We start from the raw sequence: 13,790 nt of genomic DNA, 5'->3' as shown, positions 1-13,790 counted from the left end.
CGTCTGTTGACTCATTTGGCAATTTGGTGGGAGTCGCGTCCCAGGTAGGAAGACACCAGGGCCTGGACTCAGAGTCTAGGGCATGACCCACAGGACCGGGCACCAGGCGGGTTTCACGTTGCGGGATGGGGGGGCTCAGGAGATAGTGACAACTCTTGACACTCTCGGGCAGCTGAGTCCATGTTGTAGGGCTGTGGGGGGCCTAGGCAGCGGACAGGTGAGGGGCTTCCAGAAGAAGGGGCCATCCGAGATGGGCTTTGAGAGGGCGTGCGAGCTCGTGCCAGGTGAGGAAGGCTGGGCAGGGATCTTGGCATCCAACAACACAAACAACGTCTCCAAATCAACTGACCTATTTGGCAGGGATGGAAAATCCACAAGCCAAAGGGAAGAGAGAAAAGAGGAGAAGCATCCAGATTGAGCAAAACATGTGAGGCATTTTATAGCTCATCACAGAAGGAACCACACCTCATTTTCTACCCAGTCCCTGAAGAGAACAGGAAGCTTCTCTCGCCATTCCCAGTCACCATGACGACCAAAGACCCTTCTGCTCGGAGTGATGGGCTTTGTGTCTTTGCTCCCAGGGCAGCTGGAGATACTCACAAGCCTCTGACATCCAGGCGGGCTCCCATGAGGACGACCCACGCCCTTTCGTAGATGCTCAAGCACATGTTAGTGACAGAGTGGCAGGTGCCTGAGAAGCCCTGGCTGGATCCTCTCAAACTTCTATCGTTCAGGGTCCCAGATAACAGGCCTGGTGTGATCGTGCTTTGATTCCTGGACATGTGACCCTGTGCAAGTCACTCTCTCTCTAAAGAACCAGCATCCCAGGATCAACCAACTCTTAGGGTTGGTCCAAAGATTCATGTGACACTGCCCCTCATCAGGTGCCACCCATGTAAGACTCATCGTCATCACATGCCTGAGGCCTGTCCTCTATGCACGGGGGAGAAGCTCTCCACCCAGGCACCCGTGGACAACAACCATCTCCAGCCACACGACGCCCTTTCTCTCCTGCTCCTTTTGCATCCCTTGGCTTGGTCCCCTCCAACTGATTCCTACGACCAGGGTCAATGCTCATCGTCTCTCCCTTTATGCAAGATCACCAATTCTCTCTCGGCTCTGGTGCGGCTATCCCACAAGGGGGGACATCAAGCCCTTTTGGAAACACAAATCTGACTCTGTCTTTCTCCAGCCTATAATCTTTCAGTGGTTCCCAGTTACCCAAAGGGCAATCCAGACTCCTTATGGGGGTATACGAGGACCTTCCTGGCTGGCCCCCATCTACCCAACAGACTCAATTCTAGATCTTCCAACCCCCATACTTGGTGCCCAGTAAATGTGATCACTGATCAGTCCTCAAGCACGCCACGTTTTCTCCTGCCTCTGGGCCTTTGCACAGGCTGTTCCCACTTCTGGGAAATACCACACCCTCCAATCCTTTCCTTCACTGAGAAGAGCTATCTTAAGTGTCTTGGCACCTCCGCCCTTGATACCTGCCCGCCCCGTGGGGTGAGGCGGCCCTGCTCTGTGCTCCCAGAGCTCTCCGGGATGCCTTAGTCACTGCACTTGGCATATGCATCTGGGCTTAGCTTTCCTCTGTCCCTCCTTCCTCACTGACCTGGAGCATCCTAAGGCTCCTGGCTCGGGAAAGGTGCTAACTGAATGACCGAATGGATGGCTCCACGCCAACCTGGTGTGTGAGCGCAAGCCCTGTGCTTACAGCTCCAGACACAGTGGCCCCCGCCTGGGAGCTCGCACAGCACGTGGAAATGACTCCCATCACCTTCCTCTCTGGGAATAATTTTTCTTGCCAAGGCTATTTCTAGACATGTGGAACACAGAGGGTTTAGCCTCTTTCCATGATTAGAATAGAGATTATTTCTGAATAAATGTATTTCCCCTTTCTGTGGACACGTTTAATTTAACTTCACAGGGCTCCTGTGGGCCAATGGGCCTCAGAAGGCATCTGGTGAGTTCTGCTTCTGTAGCTGTTTTGCAGGGGGGAACTGAGAGAGAGAGCTCAGATGTGGGGCCCTGGGCCAGCTGGTGCACAGAGCCCATCCCGAGGTCTTCCCAGCATGCCTTGCTCTCCGGGCATGGCTTGACTCTTCTCTCCAGGGTCTGAGGCCTCCCTGTCCAGAGCATCCTGCCCTGTGTTCACATGGACACACGTTCTGTTTACAGAGATGGGATTATTATTCTTGCTTTTACAGATGAGGAAATGGGCCCAAAGAAGGGCGGTGTTCCAAGGTGAGCAGCAGAAGAGGACTCAAATCGAGGCCGTCCACCTCCAGCTGGGCATCTTTCCCACGCACAACCCACATCCCAAAAAGCAATGAAACCTGTTTCTAGAGACTAGAGGGCAAAGACACACGGCAACTGCCTATATCTTAGAGGCCAGAAGAAAGTACAGAGCAGAAAGCCAGGGAGGAATTATTGGAGGAACATGGAGTCACTTCCCTAAAAAGGTGTCTGCATGCCTAAAATTCCACCGTGACCCTCTAGAAAGCGCTTCCTCTTCCTGAGGAATTATTTCCTAGACTGGGTGATGGGCACTGAGGAGGGCACTTGATGGGATGAGCACTGGGTGTTATACTATGTGTTGGCAAATTGAATTTAAATAAAAATAGTGTAAAAAAAGAATTATTTCCTAGGAAAAAAAGACAAATGACTCCATGCCCCCCTCTAGAAGTAAATACCCCATACTATCTGGAAGTTGAAATCAGAGATAGCGCGGTTTGCTTACACATACGATTTTTTAAAAATGCATGTAACGCTCTAACTTTAACACAAAAGAGGAATAAAAGGAAAACGAGCTGCAGTGCACCGAGATGGATTTCAGGATGCGAGTGCCGGGGCCTGAGTCCACTGAAAACCATCACAAAGCAGTCAGGTTGCCTACACCTATAAATAACAAATCACTGTAAATACAATTACAAATGCAGACTGACATGGGTGTGTTTTGCTGGTGACTCAAAGCACTTCTGTGAGTGATGTGATTTTCCAAAACAGTGAACAATTCTTGGAAAAACCCCAGAGCCAGCGTCCCTTGATTTAAAAGGGAGTTGCCTTCTAGAAAAGTCGGGGAGTACCAGAGCCCTGCAAAACCCCCTTGTGTGTCCATGTAAAACGGAAGTAGGTTCTGGGCTCACACTATTATAAAAAACTGTTTTACCTGCGTGGATGTCCAGGGGGAGATTTTCCATTTGGGTGGGATGTGGGGGGTTCTTTGTCGTACAGTAAACGAGGGAAGCATGCAGGGTCGGGTTAAGGCCCAGCAGCCAGAGCATGGCACCCGCAGGTGGAGACAGGTAAACAGTGATGGTAAAAATGATCACGACCACTTGCATACTTTTTACTCGTGTCAGGGATTATTCTAAATACTTCTGATATATGAACTCATTGAATCCTCACAAAAGCCCTACGAGCCAGGTCTTTCCATCACGCCCATTTTACAGATAAGGAAACCGAGGCATGGAGTGCTTCCAGGACTGCCTTGAGGCCACGCAGGTAAACGGTGTTAAGTTTATTGCAATAAATGCCCACGAGTCACCCGCCCCCACACACCCCATTCCACAGGGAGTGTGGAAATCCGTCATGCTCAGGTTGGACGGGAAAGAGAACTCATGTTAACTGAGCCCCTATTATGCACCAGGTCCTATTCTGGACAGCACACCGGGAAGTCCTCCCCTTTGCTCTCTTCCCTCCACGGGCACTGCCCCCCCTCCCCCAGGCCAGGACGGGCACTGTCTTTTATTGGGGCCCCTGGGGTGGGCTCCTCCCTGATCTGGACATTTCCAACCTTGCCCCCACACCTCCACACAGCAGTCAGAAGGATCTCGATGCTGCCCTGCGGTAGATCTCAGGGTGACTCCTCACCCTGGATGGAGGCGGAGCTCCTGGTCAGGCCACCAACCTCCCTCAGGACCCCCCCCAGCCCCCTCCTTTCCCTCCCACACCCCTGCCTCCTGGCCTCACTGCCTCCATCTCATCCCCTCCTACCCACAGTGGGGGGGCTTCTGGCCTTTGCTGGTTCCTTCCTGCCCTGCAAGCAGATCTCAGAGCTTGAGCAGAGGCCTCTTCTCAACCTCTCCCTGATGGTGCAGGGGCCTCTCACAGACCCTCCTCTCACTCTGGCTCCCTTGGAGCTTTTGTGTGGCTCCTCCCTGTCACTTAGTTGTGCCACTGCCTCCTCCAGCTGTCCACGTGCCACCAGGGCAAACACCGGTTCTCCAAGTCACCCTGGATCCTCCATGCCTGGTACATAGTCGGCTTCTGTGTAACGGGCTCAATGGGTAAAGGAGTAAAGGGGAAATAAATGAATTCCCACATTTTTCTTTCTTTCTTTTTTAAAGATTTTATTTATTTATTCATGAAAGACACAGAGAGAGGCAGAGACACAGGCAGAGGGAGAAGCAGGCTGCCTCCGGGGAGCCCCATGTGGGACTCGATCCCAGGACCCTGGGATCACGCCCTGAGTGGAAGGCAGATGCTCAACCGCTCAGCCACCAGGAGTCCCGAATTCCCACATTCTTCTGGGCACACAGCTTGTGGGGGGAGCATTACTGTGCAGTTCTGGAAGGGGTGACTGAGCCCCTGGGAGAGCCACTGGCTCCGGACCCTGACCCAGCCCGGTCTCTGGGTGGGCCTCCTGCCCAGGAGGCGGGGGTGGCTTCCACGGGAACAAGGGCACCCACACACAGTGTGAGGCCAGCAGCCAGCCGGGGAGGCCTCTGGGGGTGCCCGCCGGAGTCCTTCTCAGTGCAGATTCCTCAGGTTTGACTCACCTCCTTTCTGGGAAAGTTTCTGAGCTGCCTTGGGAAAGCTGCACGAAGGCTACCCTGTCCGTGGGCTGTGGGGCCACCTGCTTGGTCTGTGCATCTGGGCATCAACCCTGGAAGAAGAAAGGCCAGGAGCTCAGCTCTCAGGATGAGAGAAGAGGGTGCTGACTGAGTAGAACCCCACTGGTAAATCCCAGTGGCGCCTCCTGAGCCCAGGACCTGACACCGTGGGGCCCCTGTTTCTTTAGCTAAGACTTGGGGGTTTGCCAAATTGCAGCCAGAAGGAAACACCCACAAGCCTGGAGTGGAGGGTGAAGTCACCAACTAGGGAGGGCGTCGGGAGACAGGACAGGTGAGCTGGCCGAGGCATGGGTTCTGACAGGCCCGTCTCTCAACTCCTCCTACCCGCAGCCAGACTTGCTTCCATCCTCAGTTTACCTCCCTGGAAAATGGAAGGGGCCAGGGTGTGTCCATCACCGGACACGTCACTGGATTGCTATGCAATCGCAGGAGAGAACCATGTGAGGCGAGCACCCGCCCTTGTTCCGCAAGCCTTTCCTACACGAGTGAGACCCTGGCATCGCTCCCTGACGTGGAAACATGTGTAAGTGCAGATCGTGTTGTTCTTTACTCCCCGGAGGAACCAGCCTGAGCCTGGTTCTATCTCACCTGAGGAAGGCAGCCTGCTGGTGCGGGGCTTCAGGAGGTATCCCCAGCCAGCCGGGACAACCCCGCAAGGGGAGGGAAGGCGGAGGAGGAAGCAGAGCGTGTGCCTTTTGCCTAGACTTTCTCTGCAGAGGGTTTTGATCCTCTGAACCTCGCTGGGGCCTCACAAGCAACTGACAGGCAGGGAGATATTCAGTCCGTTGTATGCGTAAACACGCAGAGACACGGAGAGGTTAGGGAGCTGGCTCCAGGACACACAGCTACCAGGACTTGGACCCGGATCTTCCAATTCCAAGGCCAGGTTATGCCCTCCTGCTTCAAGTGTGTTCCAAGAGCATTTCACATCCTAACTGGTAGCCGGGGAGGAACTACAGGTGGGGCCAAGAACCTGGGGCTTGGTGACACGGGGCTTCCCTGACCCTGTGGCCTAATGCTTTTGGAGACTTCAGTTCAGCCACTTCACCAGCCCGAGCCTCAGCTCCCACCTGTAGAGCCGTCGGGGGGTGGGGGGGGGGGTGGGGAGCTGTAGTAATGAGATGACACAAACGGCTAAACAAAGCTCAGCACTGTGCCTGGCACATACTTGGCGCTCTATGAAAAGCAACCTTCTTCAAAGAGTGCTTTAAAAAAAAAAGAGTATTCTATTCCTCAAATGATGGATGGCTCACACCTCTCCACTTTCTCCCCCTGAAACCACACAGGAGAGGTGATAATATCAGTGATTCACTGCTGGGAGGAAATCTCACTTTTGCAGTTTTTTTTTTTTTTTTTTCCCCACACTTCTTATCAAAAAGGCTGCAACTCTACTCCTCTCTCCCCTCTCAGGACTCAGGCTTGTGATGGAATGAGAACGTCATTATTCCAAGGTCAACTTGCTTCGACACACTCGGCTCCTACAGGCGGTGTGATGAAGCGGCCCCGGGGAGGCTGGCTGCCTGCATTCACACCCAGGGCCTAGTGGGGAGCGTTGCCATCTAGAAATGGTTCTTCAGCCTCAAGTTTCCTGGCTCAGCCAGCTGTAGATGGGATCACGAGCCGACCTACCTCGGAGGGCTGCGGGGAGGATTAAGACAGTCAGTGTTTCATAAAATGATTTTGCTATTCCCCCAAAGCAGGAAGGATTTCGTACTTCCACTAGTGACGGCATTTGAGTAAGTGGGCACTAATGCTAATATCCGTGCAGAAGGAGTTCGTTCTGTGGTCCCTTTCAGTGAGGTTGGGGACCAAATACCTATTTTTGGCCAACAGGCTACGAGCAGAAGTGACTGGCTGTTAGTTGCGAGTCCCTTCCTTCCCTCATCCAAGGCCACCTTGCAGCCCATGTGCTCCTGAAGGCCCAGGTCCTACGCAGAGGAGGGCTGCCCAACCCAGAACTGACTTGGATTTGAGCAGAAAATCAATTATGTGAAATTCCTGAGACATCGGGGATTCTTGTCATTGTGGCATGAGCTGGCCAAACCTGACTAATACAGTGAAATGCATCAATCCTTACTCTGGCAGAAGAAATTCCTAGGGAGCCACCCCCCCGCCCCGACTTTGGTGAGTGAGGTCATCTCGGTTTGGGTTGTATTGCTCAGGCTGCACCACATTGCGTGGCAGTAAAGCCCCAAAGTTCAGCGACTTTAAGCCGCAGAGGTTTCTTGCTTGCTTGCCCTGGGTGCCTGGTAGCCTGGGTGAGACTGTCCTGCCCTTACTCACTGATGGGGCCTCCCCATCAGGAAGAGGTGTGACCACTCCCTGTCACAGGGGGAGAGAGAAGCTGGAGGAACTGTGCCTTCCCTCTTAAAGCCCCCGCTTGGAGGCACCAGTCCCCACTTCCTGCTCCCACCTCGTTGGCCAAGCCTGGTTCCATGGCCACACTGGCTTCAGGTGGTCTTGGAGGCCTCCTTCTCCAATAAGCCTGGCAGGAGAGGGGGGAATGCTGGGGGGATGGCATCAACGAGAATCTCCAAGTTAGGGAAGAGCCAGCCTTCATTTTTACCTGCTCCCCCACTCTGTGCCACTTTGACTTCAGCCTTTCTTTAGAGATGCTTCCTCAGTTTCTCTAAGTCTTTAGAGTTTTCTGTGGCTGTTTGAGACTCCATAAGCATTTTTCCATCTATCAGGGTGAAGGCTGTCCCTCACATTTGTGTCCATCACTAGGCTGACAATGTCTCAAGGTCACAGACAGCATTCTGTCCCTCTGATTTCCCCACTTTATAGGTCAGAGGAAGTTCTCAGTCAATTATTTTTGAGTGAGCGAATTCTCAGTGGGGTGTTTGGACAGAAGAGAATGCTCGGGGATAGCCACAAACACTGCATCCACCTGGTCAGGCAGCGACAGAGCTCTGGGGCCCCAGGGTGGAGGGCGAGACTCGCATCCCCGGGGAGTGGTGACACGCTCTGCTTCAATTTAACTAACTGAGCAAGTGGGGAACAAAAAGCCTGGTGGAAATCACTTTCTGATGATGCAATCTGATTTTAAGCCTTGTCTGGTGTCCTCATCCTGCCTCTGGCTTGCCACGTGCCCTGGGCAAGTTCTGTCCCCTGTGTGGGTGCAGGAGTGTTTCTAGAGCAGCAGGGGAAGGACTCAGGACATCAACATGCTCGTTCAGTTTCTGGGTTGCAGGTGCCCCCATGGTCCATCCTTCTACCCACAGAAGTCTTCAGAGACATGCAAAACCAAAGCATGTTCACTCTTACAGCTGCTTCAAATGCCATGTCCGCTCCCCCAGGGCTCTGTGCTTGAGGAACAGGGCGATGCATCAGATCTGATTTAAGCCTGTGCACTCTCAGTGGGCCTTTGTGGTTTCTGCAAAAGTCAGGAGATCTGGGGGCACTGCTAAGGCTTCCATGAGCACTCAGGGCAGTGCTGGGTCTCCCAGGCCCAGAGCAATCTCCTCCTGTTTTGCCCCACCTCCCTGTTTTGTCCCACCTTCCTGTTTTGTCCCACCTCCCTGGGCTGCCTCCCTCCCCTCCACCCCACCTGTCTTGGAAGACACTGCTCTAAGGAGCAGAGGGCTGTGATTCTAGCTTTGTGCTCCCTGTTTTGTTTCCTTTCACTATGGAGCAATTCTTCTTGCATGCATTCATTCATATGCAAAATAGCTACTGTGCACCCACTATGTTCCAGCCCCTATTTTATGCACAAAGGACACGACAGCGACAAAGACAGCTGGGGGCCCTGTCCCCCTGGCCTCTCCGTCTCTGTAAACAAGCAATAGCCAAACCAAAAGGCAGAAGCATCATCTTCCATCAGTGTCAACTGTCATGAAGTAAACATGAAGCAGATTCATGTAATGGAGGGAGAATGTGGGGTAGGCATCTTTGGATAGAGGCCCTCTATCCCAGGATCATGACCTGAGCCCAAGGCAGGCACTCAACTGACTGAGCCACCAGGCGCCCTGACATCACTTTATTCTATTGATAATTTGAACCCGATAATTCTTTGTTGTGCACGTTGTCCCTATTCACGGTAGGACGTTTAACAACATCCCTGGCTTCTACCCATAACGGTGGGACCCTCTCTCTAGTTGTGACAACTGAGAATGTTTTCAGACATTGCCAAATCTCCCTTGGAGGCAAAATCACCCCAGTTCAGAACCAGTGGCCCAGAACCCCCATGAATATATCTTGGGGAGCACAATTCTCATCTGCGGAAGGTGAGGAGATGTGCCTGTCTTCAGGTGCCACCTATGACATGCTGATCACTGCAGATTAGCTCAGACCTTTCTTTCTGCTCCAGAAATCTGTAATCAATCACCCACAGGACATCTCCAGGGCCATGTCCCCCCCTAACACACCTCAACTTGGTTGAAAGCAGGCTCAGCATCTCCTTGTCAACCCTCCCTCATATTTCTGATGTCTGTGAATAGCTTCTCATTCTCACTCAAGCCAGAAACCCAGGAATCATCCTAACTTCTCCATCTCCCTTATCTACCTCAAGCAGCCAACCAAATCATGCCAATTCTGTCTTGGAGCTGTCCACCCTTCTCCATTCCTGGGACCACTGGTTCAGTTCTGTTTACCATGTCCTGCACAGGGCACTTTAAATCTTTTACTATCCCGAATAAGTAAAGAGCTCTTGGAAACAAACAAGAAAAAGACTAGGAACCCAAGAATGGGCAAAAGATATTGATAGAAAGTTTATAGTAAAAAACATGAATGGCTTATAGAAATATAGAAAAAAGATGTATCGTTTGACACAGCAAAAACAATAATCAAATAAAACAATACTGAGGTTCCACAATTCACCAATCAGACTGATTTAAAAAATTAAATATTAACCATGCATTCTGTTGGTGGAGTTGGGTGGAAACTGATTTATTGCTGGTAAGAGTGTAAATTGGTGCAAGTTTATGGAGGGTGATTTGGCAATACTAGTAAAGTCATAAAAGCATATACCCTTTGAGCCAGCAGTCCCACTTCTGGAAATTTATGCAACTGATAATCTTGCTCAGTGACAAAGTGATATATGTTATTGCAGCATCGTTTTTAGTAAAAAGTTGGAAATATAACTAATATCTATCAGGTGAAGGCTCATCAATTAATCTAGTAATCCACTCAATGGAATACATGCAGTTCAAAAAACCGACAAGGACATTCTTCTTCTTCTTCCTCCTCTTCTTGTTGTTCTTGTTCTTGTTCTTGTTCTTGTTCTTGTTCTTGTTCTTCTTCTTCTTTGAAGAATTTATTTCTTTGGGAGAGAGAGAGAGCACAAGAGGGGGTAGGGGTAGAGGCAGAGAGAGAGGAGAAGCAGCAACACACACACACACACCGAACAGGGAGCCCGATGTGAGGGCTCGATCCCAGGACCCTGGGATTATGATCTGAGCCAAAGGCAGACCCTTAACCGACCGAGCCACCCAAGGGCTCCACAAGGACCTTGTGTTATAAGGAAAGAGCTTCAGAGGATATTGTTACTTGAAATAAACAAGACGCAAGGTGACCTATACAATGTGCTAACTCTCACATAGTAGAAGTAGGGTGATAATCATATATGCTCATAGATCTGTGTGGTTTTTTTTTTTTCCAGGAAACTTCAAATAGATATACACAAAAGTAATAAAAGTGGTTATTACGGTGGGGAGTAGGGAACATGACGGATAGGGGACAGGAGTGGGAATAAGAAATTTTCATGTGTGCTTTTTTATATGGTTTATTTGTTAAGCCATGAGACTATATTTCCTATTTAAATTTACTTAGCTTTGAAACATTTACAACATTAGCACAAAAGCAATACAAAGAAGATGGGGACACAAGCAGGAAGGGCGACAAGGCCCCTGCACACCCACGGTGAGTCTGCGGAAGTCCCTTCGGGTTCCTGGGCCCACAGGGGAGGCGCCGGTGCAGAGGATGCAGGTTTCTAAGCTCCCAGGTCGGCTAGAACAAGCAACCCCAGACCACGCAGACATTCCTGAGTCAGCATCCAGCCTTGCCTCTGCTTGCAGAGAAATGACTGTCTAAAGGTGAATCCGTGAAGAACGTGTTCCTCCTCTACGCTGACCTGTGTGGGACAAAACACAAGCATTTCCCAACTGCTGGAGGAACCACACAGTGGTCCATGGTGAAAGCCAAGACTGGGCCCCAGAGTCCAGGCCAGATGGGGGTAGAGGAGGTTACCTGCATAACTCAGCAAGGGCAGAAGAGAAAGAAAGCTTCCAGGGTCATTGGCCTCGTGGGAACACAGTGGAGCTGAGTGAGAGATTCCAGCTCTGCCTCTTGACAGTCACTTAACAGTCCAGGGAGACCGCTTTTACTCTCAGAAATCAGTTTCCCGATCTGTAAAATGGGTATACTCAGGCCTCACTTGCAAAATCGCTGGGACATCAGAAATCACGTGGGTAAAGAGCTTAGTGTTCTGTGTTCAGTTCTGGGTAAACCAACGCAGGATCCCTATTACGTGTCTTTTGCTTTCAGCTCTGCCTAGAGAGGACCTACACCAAGGGGAGGTCTCTGAGCTACTACCTAGCTCTTAACCAGCTTTACTGGGTGTAACTAGTAGATGGAAGGAACGAGCTCAGAGGTGACGATACCCTAACCTTGTGTGTATACTTATCCATCTGCTCTGTGCCCGGGACAGGCATCACTGGTTGAGGTTTTCTCATCTGCCACCATGCAGGAGAGATGCAAGCCATTCATTTCCCTCTACGGGGGTCCCTGAAGCCCCATTGCAACCTTGCTGCCAATATTTAAGTATAAAATAATTTTAACCTTTAATTATAAAAACCACTGAAATGTATTGCTGCTTCCAAGGTACTTAGCATTCTGTTGACATTGGCACATTTCTCTTTCGGGTGATGTGGGCCAAGGCAGGGGGCAGAGCTTTCCAGCAAGGTCTGGCTGCACCTGGAGGGGCTGCCACCTGACATGAGCTCCACCTCTCTCTGGCTCACCTGTAGTCAGGAGATCACGTAGGACAAATGCAGGTCCTTCTCCATGTGTGCTCTTGAAATAACTTTTGTATAACAAGCTTACCTGGCACAAGTCCTCTAGGTGCTCACTGTCATGGCCCTGGGGGCGGGGGGAAAGAAAGAACAGAAGATATTTATCAAGTACCTACTGTTTGCCAGGAAATCTAATTTTATCTCTTCATCTTAGCAAACTCGGAGGTTGACATTTCTACCCTCGTTGTACAGGTGACAAATTTAAGGCTTGGAGAACTTAAATAGCTTTTTCCCCAAGATCCCAGAACTGGTGAGCTGATTGAAGGAATTTCCTACCCGTTTCAATAACTGATAAGTGACAGGACAAATCCCTCCCAACTAAACCTGCCTGGGTCGGATTTCTGCTCCAAAGTATCAATAACCCAGGTTCCATTTCATTTCTGAGGTTGCCTCATGGTCCATCAGAGCTGCTGGAGCTCCAGCCGTTGCATTCATTCTTGCCATCATTAAGAAGGAAGGAAATCTATTCGTGCATGTTTCCTCTCTGTAAGTATATTTCCTAGATTTCAACTATTTCTCCTTAAAACTTAGCATCGTCTAAAACCTTTGTCACACACAGGGGAAACTGGAAAATATGTTTATTTGGGCCGACCTTATGTTAAACTCTGGTGTTCTGTGATGGAGGATGAAGAGGAAAATGAAGAGAACCTATTCTTTCTTGGTGATTCAAGGCTAAAATAGGGGTGGTGGAAGGGGAGGTGGGCGGGGGGTGGGGGTGACTGGGTGGCAGGCACTGAGGTAGGCACTTAATGGAATGAGCACTGGGTGTTATTCTGTATGTTGACAAATTGAACATCAATAAAAAATAAATTTATTATTAAATAAATAAATAAAAATAAAATAAGGGCTTGGGCTGGGAATTCATCGATTCGTTGCTCATTCCTTCATTGATTCTTCAAACAAATATGTATGAAAGGCTTCCTTGGTGCTCATCTTGTTCTCCATCTGGGGGATCGAGGTGACCAAGACATATGCCTTCGATGAACCACATGCCTTCTCCGAGCTTCAGTGTGTGCATCTACAGTATTATTGGAGCCCATAATTGATATTCTCTGACAAGTGGCTCTGAGATGTAGGGGAAAGAAAGGGCCACGAAGAACCCGGCTTCCATTATCTCCTTCCCAGGAGAACCATCACTCATTTGTAGGGTTCTTGTCCGAGTGGGATGGGTCCTGTGGGCCAGTACCCAGCAAGGTGCCTCGAGGTGTGGAGAATCTTTCCTCCTGTTCACATGCCTGCTGCTTTGCTCCAGGGGACAGAAGATTCCCTGGCCATGTAAAGGAGGTCCTTTTGGAGCTTGAGAGCTCCTGGGAAATGAGCTATGAGGTGGGGGGTGGACTTGGAAGGCACCAATCCTCACTCCCCCTCGCCCCCTCCTGGTGTCCCTGTCCTGGGAATCCTCTAGCCTTGGCTTAGGGGACTCTCTCTGGCTCTATCATCCACTATGGCCATTCTCTGTGAGATCCACCAGCCTGGGTTCAAATCCTGACTCTGCCACTGGGTCCCCATTCATATGTTGAAGTCCTAACCCCCAGCATCTCCACATGTGACTACTTGGAGACAGGGGGTTTAAAAGAGCTCATTAAGTTAAAATGAGGCCATTAGGGCGGGCCCTAATCCACTATGGCTGTGTCCTTGTAAAATGAGATTAGGACACAGCCACACAGCGGGGAGAGCATGTGATGACACAGGGAGAAGGATGGCATCTACGAGCCAAGGAGAGAGCCCTCGGGAGAAACCAACCCCACTGACACCTCGATCTAGGACTTCCAGCTGCCAGAACTGTAAAGAAATAAATTTCTGTTGTTGAAACCCCCAGTCTACGGCATTTTGCCACGGCAGCCCTAGCAAACCATATAGGCTGCGTGACATTTTTTCACTTAAGCTCTCTGTGCTCGTTTTCCCATCTATAAAATTG

At 50.6% G+C, this 13,790-nt stretch overlaps 1 long non-coding RNA gene across 1 annotated transcript; it reads left to right on the top strand.

Moving 5' to 3' along the window:
* Positions 1 to 5,296: 5,296 nt before the first annotated feature.
* LOC125752336 (uncharacterized) lies at positions 5,297 to 12,545 on the top strand. The gene is made up of 3 exons (XR_007401587.1): positions 5,297 to 5,385; positions 6,273 to 12,358; positions 12,432 to 12,545. It is a non-coding gene; the product is annotated as an uncharacterized LOC125752336 (long non-coding RNA).
* Positions 12,546 to 13,790: the final 1,245 nt, after the last annotated feature.

Source organism: Canis lupus, chromosome 13 (assembly GCF_003254725.2).
Source record: "Canis lupus dingo isolate Sandy chromosome 13, ASM325472v2, whole genome shotgun sequence".
In the NCBI taxonomy this organism is placed as follows: Eukaryota; Metazoa; Chordata; class Mammalia; order Carnivora; family Canidae; genus Canis; species Canis lupus.
This window is presented reverse-complemented; position numbering and strand designations above follow the sequence as displayed.